Source organism: Mustela nivalis (assembly GCF_964662115.1).
Source record: "Mustela nivalis genome assembly, contig: HAP1_SCAFFOLD_1012, whole genome shotgun sequence".
NCBI lineage: Eukaryota > Metazoa > Chordata > Mammalia > Carnivora > Mustelidae > Mustela > Mustela nivalis.
This window is the reverse complement of record NW_028135652.1, coordinates 130878-148562: the sequence shown is the minus strand read 5'-3', so window position 1 is coordinate 148562 and position 17685 is coordinate 130878. Positions and strand designations below refer to the sequence as shown.

The window sequence follows — 17685 nt, the reverse complement described above, 5'->3', positions numbered from 1 at the left end:
AAGTTCTTGCTGTCTGGGGAGTGGACCTGATCTCCAACCAGACCTGGCCCAGCCCCAGGGCCAGGCTGGGGAGGCATCTACCGACCTGTGCTTTCAAGTGAGAAAGATAATAATGGAAATAGCTAATATTCCTAAAGAACTGACTTAGCCTCAGTCACTGACATAAGCACTTTACACGCATTTTAAAACTGTAATTTGCATGACGTGGGTTCTATTGTCCTCATTTGACAAGCGAGGCAACAGGCCCTTTTCTCCTTTATAAAAACCAAACACTTCCCAGGTAAACAGTGGAATGGACATGGCCTCTGGAGCTCAGGATGCCTCCTACTAATTCAATACACCCTGATTCAATACATTTCTTCTTGGAACGGATCTGCTATGGAATCAGGGCACTAAGGGATGGAGAGATCAGCTTCCTAGAGAAGCAAGGGCCCGATTCCGGAGGCGACGTCATGGAATCCATGGCGCTCAGACGTAGGCCAGCAGCTGAGGTGGATTCTGCTTGGCCCCTTCTATCTTCCTTTTCTCCACAGGCCCATAGGTAGTAGGGGTCAGGGTCTCACCCCATCCCCTCCTAGAAGCTTCCACCCTCTCCCCTTCCTGCCCAGCTACATCTCGGAGAGTGCAGTGGCCGGGGCTGTCTCAGTCTCCAACGGGATGGGTGATTTATGTCCTTTTATTCAGCAAGCAGCTTTGTGCAGAATGGATGAGACATGCTGAATGTCACCAGGTGGGGGCAGGGACGCTGTGCAGAATCCCAATGAAGCCTTTTCGGCCTGGACAAAATGGCACCGGTGACTTTGTTATTGTGTGTGTTCTCTGGTGGGCATAAGGAAGAGGCAGCAGATGCCCAGAGGTGGTGGGAGAGCTGGCTTGAGTGGCAGGGAACCCCCCCGAACCCCAGCATCTGGCTCCCCTGTGAGTGCCTGCCCCCTTCCTGCCTCCCATCTCCCACGGACACCCTACAGGAGACAAGCCAGGCAGGCAGCAACTCGGACTTGGGTGAAGAGGTTCCCTTCGGTGCTGTTTCCGCACAGAGGCTGGGTGTGCCGGCAAATTAAGCACAAGGGTCCGAGGCACCCACTGGGGCGGAGGGGGCTCAGCTCTACACTCCACTCTCCTGACACCCCTAGGCCTGCGGAAGTTCCCTGTCTCCCTGTCCACCCTCCTCTGCTCATCTCTCCCACTGACACCAGGGTGTGTGAGTTCCCCTGAGGCCATGGCCACACCTGCTCCTCCTTGCCCCCATCCTGTACTCACAGGGATGCCCAGCACAGCCTCATTCCCAGCCCGGAGCAGGCACTGCGTGTTTGTGGCAGGAACTGTGAGCTACCAGCTCTGGAGCCCGCGGGCTGCTCTGGGATGCCCCCGTGGCCTGACAAAGCATGGCCTTGACCTTTAGGGTGAACGATTCTGCAACCATCCCAGTGTGAGACAGTGACACCGAGGAATACATAAGATCTCAGAGTCACCGGAGTTGAAGGGACCTTGGAGATCGCACAGCCCGACCCTCTCGCTCGCTTCCCAGTAAGGAAACCGAGGCCCAGAGGAGGCCTCCCAGCACGAGAGGAGCAGAGCCAGGCTTCAGAGCAGGCCCTGTCAGGAGCAGCTTTCTCTTGCCACCACACTGCCCCCTCATCCCTAGCCTGCTCCCCACCTCAGCTGCCAGCCTGGTCCCAGGCTCCCAGCGGCGCCCCTCCCCAAGGGGGCTGCCTGTCTCCAGCCCACATACTCCGTCTCCCAGGGAGGATGGCAATTAGTTAGCATCATGCTGCCGGGCGCCCGCACCACCGGGGCTGCCGGAAAACTGCGCGTTCCCAGTGTGCCAGGTCACCGTGGACCTCGCAGGTGAGAATTTCAGGGCCAGGCCACAGGGTGACTGGGGAGGGCAGAGGAGACACAGTCAGTCAGGGCTGGGAGTGAAGCAGGAAGCCCCAGAGCAGAGAGACAAAGCAGGGTCCCCCAGGGGCACGGGGAGCCAGGAGAATGAAGCACTGAGGAGAGCGCACCCCCACTCACCCTCCCACGGAAACAGGGCAGTGGGGGGGCGGGAGTGGAATGGGGACAAAAGCAGATGAAAAGGCTGGAGAGATGAGCTAGATGGAGGGAAAGCCTGTGCGAAAGGAGACAGAGAAAACTTGATCTTTCTCTTCTTTCTATCATTTCCTCAGGGTCTCCCTTCAGGGCACCCTACCCAGCAGGGCTGATGCTGAGGAGAAAGGGGGGGTGGCGAGGGAGAGGGAGAAGAAAGGAGGAGGAAGGAAGCACACTTATCCTTTCAGTTTCCTCTGCAAGACCCTCCCTCAGAGCATCTCAAGCACTAGTGGGGGAGGGTCTGGGTGTCCAAATGGGGGGGGGGACTGAGTTCCGTCAACTAAGGGGCATCCTGGGATTTCAAGGTCCCTCACATATGTCCAAGCCCCTGCTCTTCGGACTGTACTCAGTTAGACTGAGTGGATTCAGGTGCATGACAGGGATTCCAGAGGACAACGGGATGACCCCTCATAACCCAGCCCCCTCCAGTCCACGAGCAGAGAACCGCAGGCCCCAGGGCAGGGACTTGTCCAAAGACACAGCACCAAGACTACTGCGTAAACAGAAGCCAAGTCTCCGAGCTCCTGCTCTGGGCACAGTGACAATCTTGCCAGTCAGGCTACTCCCAAACCCTCGGGCAGGAGACCCCTGTCCCTCCTACAGCAGCCCCTTACTGCTCCAAGAGCAAGACGAAAGGGAGAGATTGTTTCAGAACCCCCGAGAAACACGTCTGCTGACTTCCCAGGGAGAGGCTTCCGACAGCATGGTGACCTTCAAGAAGGGGGTCTGGAGCAGACTTTATGGGGCCTCACCCTCTCTCTCTGTCAGGGGCAAGGTGGCTTCGAGGCCCCAAGGATGCCACCCCAGACCTAGGTGCTCTCACCTGCCCACGCCTCCACATGAACAGAGCCAAGAGCACTAGTGAAGCCAAGTCCACATCCTGCGCACATCTATTGATCTTGTTGGTAAACGTATGTTTGTGGAATCACTGTATTTTCTTGCTCTAAAACCCTTCCATCTAACTCCCTTTTCCTGACTTGTGTTTGCCTCCACCAATATGAAACTGAACCCACATGGGGAGCAAGCCAGCCAGTGGGGGCTCAGGGGCTGGGCAGATGGCAGCAAGCTGGTGGGCTGAGGGTCTGTTCACCAGGCAGAGATAGTCCCCGTGTAGACCCAGTCCTCCTCTCTGGCCCCACAGGGTAGCAGGGAAGGAGGCCTTTTCGTCTCCTTCGACCATTTCTATACCCCTGGTGCCTTCAGTGGGACCCAGCCTGGAGCCCGCTCAGTAAATGCAGGACCCCAGGAGGGGGAAACAGAGACTGGTCAAGATACAGCAACGGGCCCAGACTCCAGGGGTCCTGTTCCCTCCCCTGTGTCCTGTGGGACTCTGGGCCATGCGTGGGGAGAGGGGCACTCACTCCAGCACATCGTGGTTGAACTGCTTCTTGCTGTTGCCTAGGAACTCCCCCATCATCTGCCCGCTGAGGCCCTTGTGCTGGAGCAGGAAGTGGGCCACTCCGATGGGGGTGTCCGGATGAAGCCTCCGGAGATCAGGAACTGGATGCCTTTGTCTGGGTTTCTGGGGGTGGGAGTGGAGGTGGGAAGAAGAAGTAGAGAGTGAGCCAAGGCTATCCACGACTTCCTTCCTCCCTTTCTTCCAACCCAGGGAAGCTACAGAAGTGCCTGGAAGTTTCTGGGAAGAATTCCATCTAAAAGCCAGGATTCCTTCTGCTGCAGATGGGCTCCTTGTCCCAGGGGCTTCACCTAGGAACCTTGTCTTCATGAACACCCCCACCCCCCACCCTAATACACACACAGGAGTGAAGATAGCATGGGGAGAGAAGGAGTTAGGTCTGGCAGACGAAGAGAATTCCAGAGCAAGTGGAGAGGTTTCTTTTTGTCTTCCCTGAAAGGCCTGGAGGCTTGCCACGAAGGCCCTTCAACCCTGTCTGTGTTCTGTCGTCTGTATGCAGTACTCGCCCCAGAAGCAGGGCTCTGGGGAGCAGAGGGGAGCTCTCCTACCGCACTGGCCACAGGGACACAAGAATCCTGCTCTCCATCATTCACTTTCTCAAGCTCTAGTCTCTACGTGTGGATGTAGGTACTGGGTTTTTAGGCAGATGTGCTCACAGTATGGCCTGCAAATCCATGCTGTTCCCTGAACTGTATCTGACTGGTTCAGGAGAAGCTAAGTACAAAAACAGAGGGCAAGCGTTTAGAACCTTTTATAGCACTCTGACATTTTTGGGATAACCAAGCATGTGATTGTTTTTCTAGCAACTCATTTTTATTGCATTTCACAAAAGTATCAGCCACCACTTAGTGGGTGAAAATGCAGACTGGTCCTTTACTACAGAGAGTTTGAGAACCACTGTCTTGAGGGATCCCAGGGTCTGCGTGAGTGTGAGCTCACAACTCACCTTACTTGTGTGAGCCTGCTTCTTTTCTGTAAAATGGCATAATAAGGCCATCTCTAGATAATGTTAGGAAGTTTGCAGATATTTTAAGTAAGGTGAGCTGGGAACAGTAGCTGTTCCTCCCTGGAATAGAAGTTTCTGGAGACCAGGGCATGTGTCTTCTTCATCTCCATGGTCAACGCGCCTGGCATTCAATAAGTGACAGTTGAGTGAATAAGTGAACACACACGTGGCTGGGAGAGATGTTCAATCTCCTGGCTCGGGGCTCTGAAGGAAGGGGTGAACGGAGGGTGATGGGATTTCCACGGGAGGGGTGCCTGTACACTGCTGGCCCCTGGCTCTCTACATTCTAGTTGCAAGGACAGTTCTGGCTGGGGCTCTGGCTGGGGACTCTGAACCAAAACCCTTGTTCATTTTCCTGCTTTCCTTCTCCTGTTCACTTCTGTGCCACCTCTGTGTCCTTGTGGCCGACCCCTTTTATCCCCGCCCCTCTCCTGCCTTTTACCTGGATTCCTTGTGCTCCTTCTCTTCCTTCTCACCCACCCAGACCCTCCCTTGCCTTTCCTTGTTTTCCTCTGTGCTCCCTCCTTGACGTCATCCCCCTAAGACGATGCTGTTTCCTTGGCTTCGGGTCTGCCTGAAGGATTTCGGCTCAATCCTCATACGACCTGGACTATTACTTAATACTGCATTTTCTTTTCAATTCCCTCACTTTTCAAGCCCTAGTAATCAGGAATAGTGCTGAATGCATGGGCTTGATGTGTTGTTTTGTCCCTAATCCTGAACATAAATTTGTGAACCATTAAAAAGAAAACGTGCATCCCTACCCAGCACCTCCAGGAGCAGGTGCGGCACAAATGTCACCAGGCAGGGCGCTGGGATGATGCCATTGTAGCCCCTGCCCCTTCCCCGCCGACCAAGAGCTTCCCGGGTCTCCCCAGAGCTCCTGAGTCGGTGCTCACTCACATGTTGGAAAGGTTGAGGCCGATACCGTAGAGCCATTTGCGCAGGTTATCGGTTGAGAGCGTGGGCGACTTGCAGCTGGTGGGGTTCTCTCAGTGGTAGCGCAGCAGGCTCAGAATCATGGCTTGCAGGGCCTCCTTGGAGGCTGAGGCTGATGCTTCCGAGCCTGACTTGGCCGACTTGGTGGACGTGCTGCTGCTGCTCAGCGGCTCTGAGTTCTCGCCAGCCTCAGCCTCAGTCCCTTTTCCCACCTCCCCAGTCCCCTCCTCCACCACCTCTGCCTCCGCCGCCACCTTGGTCCCCTCCACCAGCGCCTCCACAGCAGCCCCAGGAGGGTGGGTGCTCGGGGACCCGCTGGCTCTGGCCTCTGTGCCCATGTTTTCGGCGGGCACGTCCCCCTGAGCCGCGGTTGTGGCCACCGAGGCCTCCTGCCCCGGGGCCTCTCCGTGCTCGGCTTTGCCCGCCGCGGGCTCCGCCAGGGCCTGGACGGTCTGCGTGCCCAGACAGTTGGCCACCGACAGAGCCGTGGCTGAGAAGACAGAGATGTTCTGGTTGGCGATCTGCAAGGTGACGTCCCGGAAAGCCATCATGAAGGTACTGCCATGGCCCTGGGGCAGGCCAGCGGCCTCGGCGGTCTCTTACCCCGGCGCGGGCGCGGGCGCGGGGCGGGCACTGTCGAGCTCCGGCATCTCGGCCTCTAGGCCCGGCGGCCCCGCGCCCGCGTGCAGGGCCTGGTGGAGCTGGTAGGCGCTGCTCTCTGGCTGGGAGCACATGGTCTTAAGGCTCCAGGTGCTGAGCGCATCATCGATGGACTTGGCCAGGGACTGCACCTGCTCGGTGAAGGAGTCCCCCAGCACAGTGAGCGTGCCCGCGAAGGTGGGTGGCAGGGAGGGCGAGCACACCAGTGGCAGCCCCATGAGGCCATAGCCCTCCATGAGCGCCTTCTTGGCCGCCAGGCTCTCGGCAGTGGCGCGCGGACTTTGCGCAGGGAGATCCGTCGCGGCAGGCGGCTCTCCAGGAGCGAGTTGCGGATCTTCTTGAAGTTCTTGCTGAGCTGGTACTGGCAGAAGGCGGTTTGGATGGTGCAAGCGGCGCGCTGGGACAGGATGTGGCCCCCGTACTTGTGTTCTAGCATTTCAATCTGTGGCAAGAACAGGTAGAAGAAAGAGCGCGGTGAGGCCTGGGGCGGGGGAAGGGAGGGGGTGTGGGGGGACTAAAGGGTCAAAGTCTGAAACTCCAGCATGTCAGGGCCTGGGATACCAGATCCTTGTCAAGACTCCTAGATGTGTAGGATATAAGACTGGCTTCCCAGCGGTTGGCGATTTCTGGGGGGCGGGGAGGTGGAGCGGGCAGAGGTCAGGGCATTGCATTTGGGGATCAGATAGCTGTTTGTTTTAAAGCGTTCAGATCAGAGATCTGTATGTAAGTCCTTATGGGTGAAATACACGGGATCTTGAGTTTGTATTAAAATACTCCATCAAAAATACTGGAACCATTAGAGGAAACATTATTAACAAAAATTGTTGGAACTGGGGGGTGGTTATCTGAAAGTTTACTACATTATTCTTTCTACATGTGTGCACATTTAAAACAATAACAAATTAAAAATTAAACAGGAATGCGTAAAAAATAATGCTGCTCCTCCCGTTACCTTTCTTCCTCATCACTGCATTGCGGAAATTCCCAACTCTGGGATCATCATAAGGGGATGACTGGGGATTGATCAACGTGTTCCTGATACCCAGCCCAAGGGCTGGCACATAGTAGATGCTCAATAAATGTGAATTTCATAGATGGAGGACAGAGGAGTGGGTGGACAGATATTTTAAGAAGGAAGTCGCTCCAGGCTACCATAATTTGGGTGCCCCATAATTTGGGCCACCTCTGTTCCCAACAACAGGAGCTGTACAATCAGGGCAGGGCTGGGTGGGGCTGGTGGGCACATGCTACCTCACGTGGGCAGTGTGAACCCAGGAAAACTTGTGGCAAGGGACCGGTGTTTCTTCAAGGCCCTTACTCGCCTCCTTCCAGCTCTATCCTCCTGCTATGGCCATTTCTCCCCGTCATGTGGCAATGCTCTCACTCTTTCTCCCTTATTGAAACCTCTTAGAAAAGAACCAGAGAGAATTTCCCCCTGTGGTCAATAACCTTTAGCCACATTGGCTCACCAGCCACTGCAGGTGGAGTGACTGCCTCTCACGACCTCAGCGATCCGCTGGGTTCCCTCCCCATGGGTGCCCCCCTACCCCCGGACCAACAGAGGCATCCTTCTAGCCCAGGAACACTGACAGGCACAACCACAACCCCCAGGGACGATCCCGGGTAAAATGGCATGACATCAATCCTATCTTCAGTTCTTCTGTCTCACCATTCAGGGCCCTTCCCCATCCCCAGACCTAGTGGCCTTATGCTTTCTATCTTCCTCAGTCTGGCTGTCCTCTATGAAAATAGGGGGGGAAGCTGAATCTCACTAAGATTAGAGTGGCCAGTAGGTATCCTAAGTTCAGCTGCTTGACATTCCAAGCTGAGGCCCTTAGTCACAGCTACCTAATGTTCTCTGCCACATGGTAGTTTGGCCCTTTGAGGCCAACAGGAGAGTGACTCTGATACTTCACCTTCTTTCCTTCTTTTAAAGGGTTCACCTGATTAGGTCAAGCTTCCTGGGGTGATTTTCCTTTGATTCACTTAAGGTCAACTGAGTGGTAACCTAATCACAGGAGGGATACCTTATTATGCCCTCTAGTCCCACGGCACTTCCCATGGAAGGGAATTATACGGATGTGCGCACTAGGGGGGGCGGGAATCTCGGGCTGTCTGAGTTCTGCCTCCTGGAACGTTCGGACAGTTGCCTACAGGGTTTCATCATGTACCCAAGATCTCCAGAGAAAGAGAAACTCCTGATATCTCAGAGGCATTTTGTTGTTGCTTTCACAGAAATCACATCAGAGGGGAGAGATCAATGTGGCTCAGCTCAGTGTCCCCGCAGAACTCTGGCAGGTTCCCTGAGGTCTGGAATGGCCAATTGGCCTTAACGAGGCAGGAGAGCCCTCCAAGGTGCAAACTGAGGGGAGGTGACCACTTAATTGCCTCCCTCTGTCAATTTCTGTCTGGAGGACCAGAAGAAACAGACACCAGGCAGAGATTCTTACTTCTTTCTAACCTGGCCTACTCACGCTTTGAGGGAAATGCTAGGCCCAAGAGCATTCTCTTCAGGTTATGCGATGCTATGGGCAACAGAGGGAAGGTATGAAACCCCATTGCCTGAAATGCTTCCAGAATGGGAAAGATGTCCATTTCCCTAGCACAGTATCATCCTTCCTGGAGAGAGAAGGCTGAGCTAAGCCTAGGAGACTTCTACCAGCCTGTGTCCTAGTGTCCCAAGCAGAGAAGAAAACCAGATTTTGAATATCTTTAATCTGTTCCCATCAAGTTCTCCACTAGACTGTAAGCCCCACGAATGCACAGACTCTGCCATGTTCACTCCTTTATCCCCAGTGCTTAGAGAGCACCCAGCACACAGTAGGACTACAGTGGATATTTACTGAATACATTAAAGAATTAATTGCAAATTTATCTTTGTGACTCTCAACCCCCCCCCCCTAACCTAACCCATAACTTTCTTCTCCTGGAACTGATGTATTTCACTTGCATTTTCAAACTCTACTGTGTCACTGGCTCCTTTCCACCTGCCTACAGACCCTCCCAGATCTCCCCTGGATAAAACACAACTCCTCTTGACTTCACTGCTCTGGGGCACTGGCCCAGGCTCTTTTTCTCTGTTTGCCACCAGACCTTTTGGAAGACTAGTCTATACCCTCTGCCTCCTTCCATGAACAAGTGCCAAACAGCCAACCCAACCCTGTATGCGCCGACTCCTCAGGGTCTGCCTCCTGCTCCCACCAGTCTTCTAAAGTGACTCTCAGGAAGGTCACCAGAGACCTTTAATCATGAAACCTAATGGTCCGTCCTTCACTCTCCTTCTGCCCCTTTTCCACAGTTCTTGGTGTGTTTATCACCTTGAGACTCTGTCCTCAGCTCTCACGACCCAGTCTACCTTGGTCTGCCTGCTTCCATAGCCCTTTCATCCTACATTCTGACCGCGAAACCCCTACGCATGTCAGTTACGAGTCCCACGTGGGCCATCTTCCACTCTGCAGACACATCTGAGCCCTTCCGGACATTCCATAACTGCCATGTTGGACGTCGTCAGAGCAGCCTCTGGTAACTGATAATTAGGCACCAATTAAGAGGGAAGTTGTCTCATGCAGAGCCTTTGTGGCAACATCTACAGGCTAATGTCTTCTCACCTCTTATGTGAGAACCTTGTTTCCTATCATAACTTCACTCTACTTTAATGGACTGATGAATAAGCCTTAGGAGAGATACTCAGGCCCAGATCTGCTTCTTCCCGGCTGGTTGACCTTGAGCAAGTTTCCTAACATCTCTGATTCTCCACTTTCTTATCTGTTAAATGAAACTAATCCTGCTTATCCTGTACCTTGTTATGAGATTTGAACTGTTTGTATAGCACTTGGCACATAATAGGTATAGAGTAAGTAGTAACTTGATGACAATGATGATGATGGGAATGACTCTCAAATTTCCATTCCTAGGCTTGATCCTAGACTTGCATTTCTAACAACCCACGGATCCCCCTGTACACCTATACAAAGCCCCTGTCTTCCCCCACCTCCCTAAACCAGCTCTCGAGGACTTCTTTTTTTGCATACAGAGCCTTGGCTGTTACATTCTCCAGGCTGGGAAACTTGCATTTGACCATGGGTTCTCCTTCACCCCGGCCTCTGCATTTGTCAGCCTCAAAGCCTTTATTCCACGCCCCCCCACCCCAATACCTTTTGCATCAACCTGACCCGACTGTTGCCATGTGAGGCTGTCTTTGGCTCCCCACTTGGATCTCTGGCAACCTCCCCACTGCCTTCCTGCTTCTTGTTCACACCTACCATCCACCCTACATGACGCTGATCAAGGGTCTTGAAGAGCCGATGTGAACACAGGCTTTGCGTTGCTTGAGAGCATCACCCACAATAAGTAGAAGTGTTTCCTGCTGACCTTCCGACCCTGAGCAATCTGGCCTCAGCCTTCCTCCCATCTTCTACTCCTACGCCAAGCCTGCCTACACACTGGCTGGACTCCTGCACTTCCCCCAGCCAACGCTAGGCTTTCCTGCCCTGAGCATTGGCTCAGCCTAGTCACTCAGTCTGCAACATTCTTTCCTTTCTTTGAGACCTGCCTCCAATGTGCTTCCTCTGTGAAGCCTTCTCAGTCCCCCAACCTGACGGGTGGCTCCTCATTTCAGTTGCCCATGGAGAACGTTGTTTCTTATCTCTCTGACACTCAGGTCTCTCCACTCACCTTTGGGATATTTATCTAACCCACCCTTCTCTCCACCTCACTGACCCCAACTCGAACAGAGCAGAAATTATTTGAGCCCTCTGATCCATGCCCAGCAGCCAGCACAGAGACTGGCAAGGAGCAACTGCTCACTGTGGTGTTTGAATTCAATTGTTGGATCTTCTCCATTTGTTCCAGCACATTTAACAAAACCATCTCCCATTTATTCCAGCCTTGTGCCTGCTGCAACCCCCGCCTGCACTCTCCCCCACTGTTTCTTTCCCATCCTTTATGGCCCATGCTCTGTAGCCCCACAAACTGTACCTTACAAAAAGGATGGTATTATGTCTCTACATTCCTGGGGCCCAGCATCGAGCCAGAGCCATGGCTGGGGCTTAATAAATGTTTGCAGACAGGAACTAAACTGAACTCTCTCCTATATCCCAGGGAAAATAAAAATCTAGGCTCTCTTCCGGATCTGGGCTTGGAGTCAAATGCTGCATTCTCCCCTTTCCCTCCACTATCTCGCCCCCATCCAGGGCTTGGGAACTTGGCAGTGTCCCAGATCAGCTCTGTCTACCCAGCCAGGTCCTCCCAAGCGCCCTAATACTTTTCTTTTCTTAACAGGTGCCAGATTAGAGAGCTAAAAGAGATGGACACGGGGGTGGGTGTAAGTGGGGAGTGGGCCCAGGGAGGGAAGGTCTCTGGGACCACTGGCCTAAGAGCAGCTCAGCTCACTTCCCTCTACACCCCATGAATCATGGGTAATTGTAGCCTTGCCTCTTCCCAAGAGGAGGTGAGAATCTCTCAGCTTCTGCCAGGAGAAGCGGTGGAGGGGGGGTTGGGGGGCTCTGTCTGTCTAATGAGCCTCTCAGTGTTAATTAGAACATGCTCCCTCTTTTCAGGTTGCTGCCACAGCCGGGCCCAAGGAAGGCCGCAGAGAGAGGAGGCCGCAGAGAGAGGAGGCCGCAGAGAGAGGGCTGCCAAGTCAGGCTGGGGGAGGAGGGAGCCAGCCCGAGGTGGGGGGTGGCTTTCACATGTGAGCAAGAATTTCCTCGGATCCAAGATTTCCCAGCTGAGAATGTTTAAGCATTACGTGGAATGAGCCTGCAGAACTTGGCAAGGGAAGGCTTCCAGGAGCCTTAGGAGCAGACAGTAGGGGTGAGAGCTCAGAGGAGCTCGGAGATGCTAATGGCGGCCCCCAGGGGAAGCTGGCCTGCGCCTGGCACCTGTTGGGATGGGACCCCTGCGTCTTCCCTGTTTTCCCACCTCCCTGTCTGCTGTCCAAAACACAGAAAGTGCTCAACACAACAGGGCACTGAGGCCTGCCTAGGAGTCAGGATGCTCTTGAGAACCTCTCTGGGCCCCAGCCAGCTAGGGTTGGGGGCTACTAATGACTCTGCTCCTCCTCAGTCACAGAGACTGCCTCAGGGAGAGCTGCTGCTGTGGGGAGCCTGCTTTGAACCCCAGATTGGGCTCCTCGCTGTCAGCAGTGCTCCCACAGCACGCTGTCCACCGCTTCCTTGGAACCTACCCCTTTGCTGCTCTCGTGAAAGACTTGGGATAAAATCAAAGACTGCGAGTCCCAGTCTTGGCTGGACCGCGGACACACACTTAGGGACGTGTCCTTGGGTGAGTTACTTGTTACGGCTAAGCCTCAGTCCCCTCATTCCTCAAATGGGGGTAGGAGTAGTCCCTAGCTCACCGAGATAGCCTGCAGATCTGGGGAGATAATGCTAAGAAATGCTTAGAACCTCGTCTGGCACAGATTAGGGCTGTTAGTGCTACTTAGTACCCGCTACATGTCAGCACCCACCCCTGGAGCGAGCTCCCTGAGGCCTGGAACTGCGTCTTTTGTAGGCCTTGCACATAGCAGCTGTGTGATAGCGCTCCCTGAATTGGATGCAGGTGGACAGAAGGACTACCCTTCACTGGCATTGCCTTCACTGTCATCTGTAGGCTTGCCCCTGATGCCGTCCAGGGCCATGGTGGGACTCTCACCTTCAGAGGAAGAACGAGTCTTAGATATTCCAGAATAACCTCTTGTTTCTTCAATGAGGAAACTGAGACCAGAGAGTTGGAAACATAATCAACCACCTCTCCCCTTGAGAGGGTGATCACCTCACGGATGAGGCTGGACCCCAAGGCTCGGGTAGGGGAGATCACTTGTAGAAAGGACTGCTGTCCAAAAAAGAAAACATGACTTCCACCCAGGACCTGACGTGGGGTCAAGGCCTGGCTGCTACGGACCACCGCGACATGGTCCCCTGGCTTGGATGGCACAGAGACCATGCCATTTGGACACCCCACACGGGCTCCAACAGGGTCCTCCTCAGCAGTGGCACACAACAGGATCCGAACTCCCTCGAGAGCAAGGATGAATGTGGAACTCACTCGGCTGCCCTATGCATCCTCCCCACACCACTTTCCTAAAGGACCCCCCAATAGGACCTGCATGTTCTTTGTCCAGGGAGGTTGTAACCTCAAGGACCACTGTGAGATAAAGCGACAGAGCTGAGGATGGAGGGAACGGAGGACAGGAGAAGCCAGACTGGAGGACCTCCTCACTGTGTGAGTATGAGGAGAGGCCTTGTGGGCTGGGAAGCAGGGATGTCTGGGGGGCGGACTCATTCATTCTTTCGTTCATTCATTCGTTCGTTCTTTCATTCATTCATTTGTTTGTTCTTTCACTCCTGTGTTCCTCCAGTGTGAAGCATGTCTTAGGCACCAGGGACTGTGCTGGGTGCTGGGAAGCAAAGGTGGGCAAGAGCTGTATATCATCTAACACACAGCTCTGAGCAGTGCTCAGTCCCCACAGAGACTACAAAGGTGTTCTGGGCACAGTCTGCTCGACTCCGTGACAGCCCTGAGGACGACATAGCCCCTGCCTTTTTGGGTGGGACAGCTCTCAGGTGGCACAGAGACATCAGAGGGGCACTCCGTGAAAGCACACAGCCAGGCTCAGGGATCCTGAGCTGAGATGCGGAGTATGAGCAGAGATCTCCCCAGTGACGTGTGCTGGAGGGACAAGAGGGGAGTATTCCCAGCAAAGGAAATAAAATCTGCCAAGGCCCGGAGGCAAACGACAGCACAGAGGTCTGGAGCAAGGCAAGTGGGAATGGCTGGAACCCACTTGGGAGCGGGGAAGGAGACAGAGTTGTGTCTGGTGGTAGGAGACCTTGGAGAAGTCTTTGTGCTGCACACGGAGAGGAGCCATGCAAGGCTTTCAGACAGACACCGTGATCAGATGTGCTCTCCAAGAGGGCTCCGTGGCAGCGTGGAGATCAGTTTGGAGGAAGCACAGCTCCAAGTAGGGGAATGTGTGGCCTCCCCCGCCCAGGGGCTCAGGCAGGAGAGGATGGTGGCCTGCCCTGGGGTGGGAGTAGTGGGGGTGGCAGGAGAGGGTGGGAATTGGGGAAATAGTTAAGATGTAGCAGCAGTGGAGGTTGGGTTGGAGCGGATGTGGAGGAGCGAGAAGCCACAGAAACTGCCTAGGATTCTGGACCGGCTGATGGAGCAAGACTAGCAGTTGGTGGACTAGGGAGATAGTGACTGTCCAAGATCCTTCCAGTCCAAGTTCTACAGTATTTGTGCAACTGGTGGGACTGACAGAATCAGAATACCATATCCTAGATCTCAAGGAAACCCAAAGCAGAGCCAGGTCCTGGCCCCAGGTCTTACGCCCCTCTCCCTCTTCAGCTCCCTTAGTATTTTCCGCTTTTCATCCCTGAGCATCTTCTTCATGCCAGGAACTGTGTCAGGCACTGGGGATAAAATGATGAATTTTATTTAGTCATGCATCCTGCCTTCAAGGAGTGGTCAAATCAAAAGGGAATGAGGATATAGGACTGAAGGGCTATGACTGGGAACGGCTGGGTGTGGGAGGGTCACAGAGAAGGGACATCCAACACAGGCTTGGGAGGGCAGGGAAAGCTGCCAGGAGGAGGAAAGAAAGCCACAATTCTGTCTCAAAATAAAATAAAGAGTAATGGAGGCCAAGTGCCAAGTGAGGAGGGGAGCATGAATGTTAGTGTTAGAGGCAGAGGGAACAGCATGTACAAAGCCCCAAAGAGATAGGAGGCAATGGAGGCCCAGAGAAGTTAAGCAGCTTGCCTGGGGTCACACAGTTCATTTGCAGAAGAGACAGAAATTGAGTTCAGTCTCTTAATGAATGTGTGCCGCATTTTTAATCACTTTTCTCTAGCCCCTCACTTTTTGCCCTCTTCCTACCTCCCTGCCATCTATGCTTGACCCAAATACTCAATCCAGGGGAGTGGGCTGTTCCCGAGGCTGGGTTCACTCAACACAAAGGCTCCTGTCACACCCTCTGCCAACCCTCCCGCACCTTTCCCACCCCACTCCTGTTGGTCCGACATGCAGAACCGTCTATCAGAATGATGTGCACTATAAAAAGGTCCATGATACCGATCAGAGCAACTCTCCATCTGCCATCGTGGCTCGGAATTAAACTAATTCTCCCGCCCAAGTTGAAGCACAGGTTTCCCTCAGTTTTATTGGCCCGATACTCCTTAAAATGAACTACACTCTCTTTGGGGGCCAGTAGGGACCATTTTGTTCTTGTTACCTCACTCTCTTGTTGCTTTTCACACCATAGTTATCCAAATATTATTCACTCAATGAGCTCTTCCTATGTCCAAGACCCTCTGCTAGGTGCTGGGGGAACGGTACGAAGATGGATGGGAGATGGTCTCTGTCCTCAAGGAGCACAGTCTTGTGGAACCGAGAAGATGTCTTCTCTGGGCCAACTGACCAGTCACATCATACTGTAGTGTTCCAGATGGACTGTCTGCCAACCCCTGCCTGGGCATTCCCAGGAACACAAACTCACTACCTCACAAGCAAGGCCTTCTATATTTTTAAGAGCTCTGATTGTTAGTTGAGCTAAAAGCTTCCTTTCCTATAGCTTTCTTACATTAGTATCACTATTTTTGTCTGGAGTGATAGAAAATATATCTAATCCCTTTTTCACATGCCAGCTATTCCATATTTAAAACTTGTTTTCGTGTCTACAATTTCTCCATATGGATCCAGTCAATCCTCTTTTCCTTCTTGGGAGAACCTTGGAATCCTCGGCATTCTTACCTGCTTCTTAAACACAGCCCCAAGAATCAAGGACGGGCTCCAGATATGCCCTGACCAGGAACGAGTGTGGGGCTAGCCAGATGCTTCCTTATCCAGGGGACTTTATCTACCCTGCTGTGCACTGCTGGACTCACTTTGGCACCTGATTTCCTGGTTATTGACTCCTTTTGAACTTACAGTCAACAGAAGCCCTAAGGTCTCTCTCCCAGGGCCAAGCCTGCCCATCTTGTACGAATGCTGTGGGCTTTTCCAAGCTAAGAGAACTTTAGATGTTTTTCCCTATTTCATTTGGACTTTTTCATTTAAATCTTTATGTCTGGATAATATTTTTACAAAATATTGGATTCTGTCACTGAGGTATTTTGCTGTCCCCTTTCAGCTTTGTGTCATCAGAAATTAGTGCCTTGTCAAAACCCGTCGAACAGAACAGGACCAAGGACAGCATACCACTCACCTCCCCCAGGAATTGGCCTTGATGGAAAAACCAACTTTTTTTTTTTTTTTTTAAGAATTCTGTTTGAAAAGAACCCACTTGACTATATTGTCATCTTCTCTGCTTCCTCTCTTGCCCACATATCAATCATGGGGGATTTTTTAAATACTTTGCTGACAGCCAGATGTTCCACTTACAGCTGACCTTGATGCAGAAGGAAAGAAGTGAGGTTGGTATGGCCTGACTCAGTCTTAGTGATCTTCCCACTAGCTTTCCTTCCCAAGACTGATTTTTCCCATTGAGTTAAAGAATGCTTCTTTAGAACCTACACACTGTAGATCTAGAAGGGACCTTGGAGATGATTCAAGGTCTAATGCCCAATTTTGCTGATGAAGAAACCAGTGCCCAGAGTGCATAACTGGCATTCCCAAAGTCACAGAGTTAACTAGAGCAAGACCAAGGATTGGATCCTATGTCTCTGGCTCCAAGTTCAATGCTCTTTCTTAACGATATCTAGTCACAGGACGCCTGGGTGGCTCAGTGGGTTAAGCCTCTGTCCTGGGATGGAGCCCTGCATCAGACTCTCTGCTCAGCGGGGAGCCTGCTTCCCCTTCTCTCTCTGCCTGCCTCTCTGCCTACTTGTGATCTCTCTCCCTGCCAAATAAATAAACAAAATCTTAAAAAAAAAACACAATCTCTAGTCATGATGTTTTTCTCTAAGTATATGCACATAAGTACACACACACACACACATACACACACAGGATTTGTTCTCCAGTAGGGAAGCTTTGGTTAATCCAGGGAATCCTCAATCTGCTTGGAGGAGACCATTCTCTTGGCACCTCATTTTAACCTGTGTGTGCCTACACACGGAGCTTGTCCTTTGCATGGACACGTAAGCGAGGCTCTCTCTTCATTCCCAGAGAACAGTGGGCCACCTGCCTCAGGGTCTGGGGGTGGGGCAGTTTAAGCTTCTGGCTCACAGCGAGAGGAACAGGGCCCTGAACACAGTACCGAGGGGACTGGCATTGCAAAGGTATGACCCCTGCCATGGAGAGGCTGGTTCCTGACAAACTGGGCTCCAAGGAAGGGCTGAAGACAGCTCCATCTGGGAGAAGTCATGGTGAAAGAAGTGTGCCTACAGCAGAGGTGGGCCCAAGTAGGGAGATCCCTGGTACCCTGGATAGCCCCCGAAGGCAGGACCCCCTCATCACCCTTCCCGCCCTCCTCAGAGGCCCTGGGTACCTGTTTGTTCTTTAGATCAAGGGAGAGCTCATAATCAGAGGCTTTCGGGGCATGGGAGCAGGCTGCTGCTGGCCGGGGAGGCCACACGGTAGGAGCCATCCCTTGGGGAGGCACCCTCCGTCCCCGGGCGCTCCT

At 53.1% G+C, this 17685-nt stretch overlaps 1 pseudogene across 1 annotated transcript; it reads right to left on the bottom strand.

Annotated features, from left to right (window-relative positions):
• Nucleotides 1-3168: 3168 nt before the first annotated feature.
• LOC309857649 (IQ motif and SEC7 domain-containing protein 3-like) lies at nt 3169-6552 on the bottom strand (annotated as a pseudogene). Its single transcript, XR_014316587.1, has 2 exons — nt 5421-6552; nt 3169-3616 (listed from the first exon to the last, which is right to left on the bottom strand). The product of XR_014316587.1 is annotated as an IQ motif and SEC7 domain-containing protein 3-like (transcript).
• Nucleotides 6553-17685: the final 11133 nt, after the last annotated feature.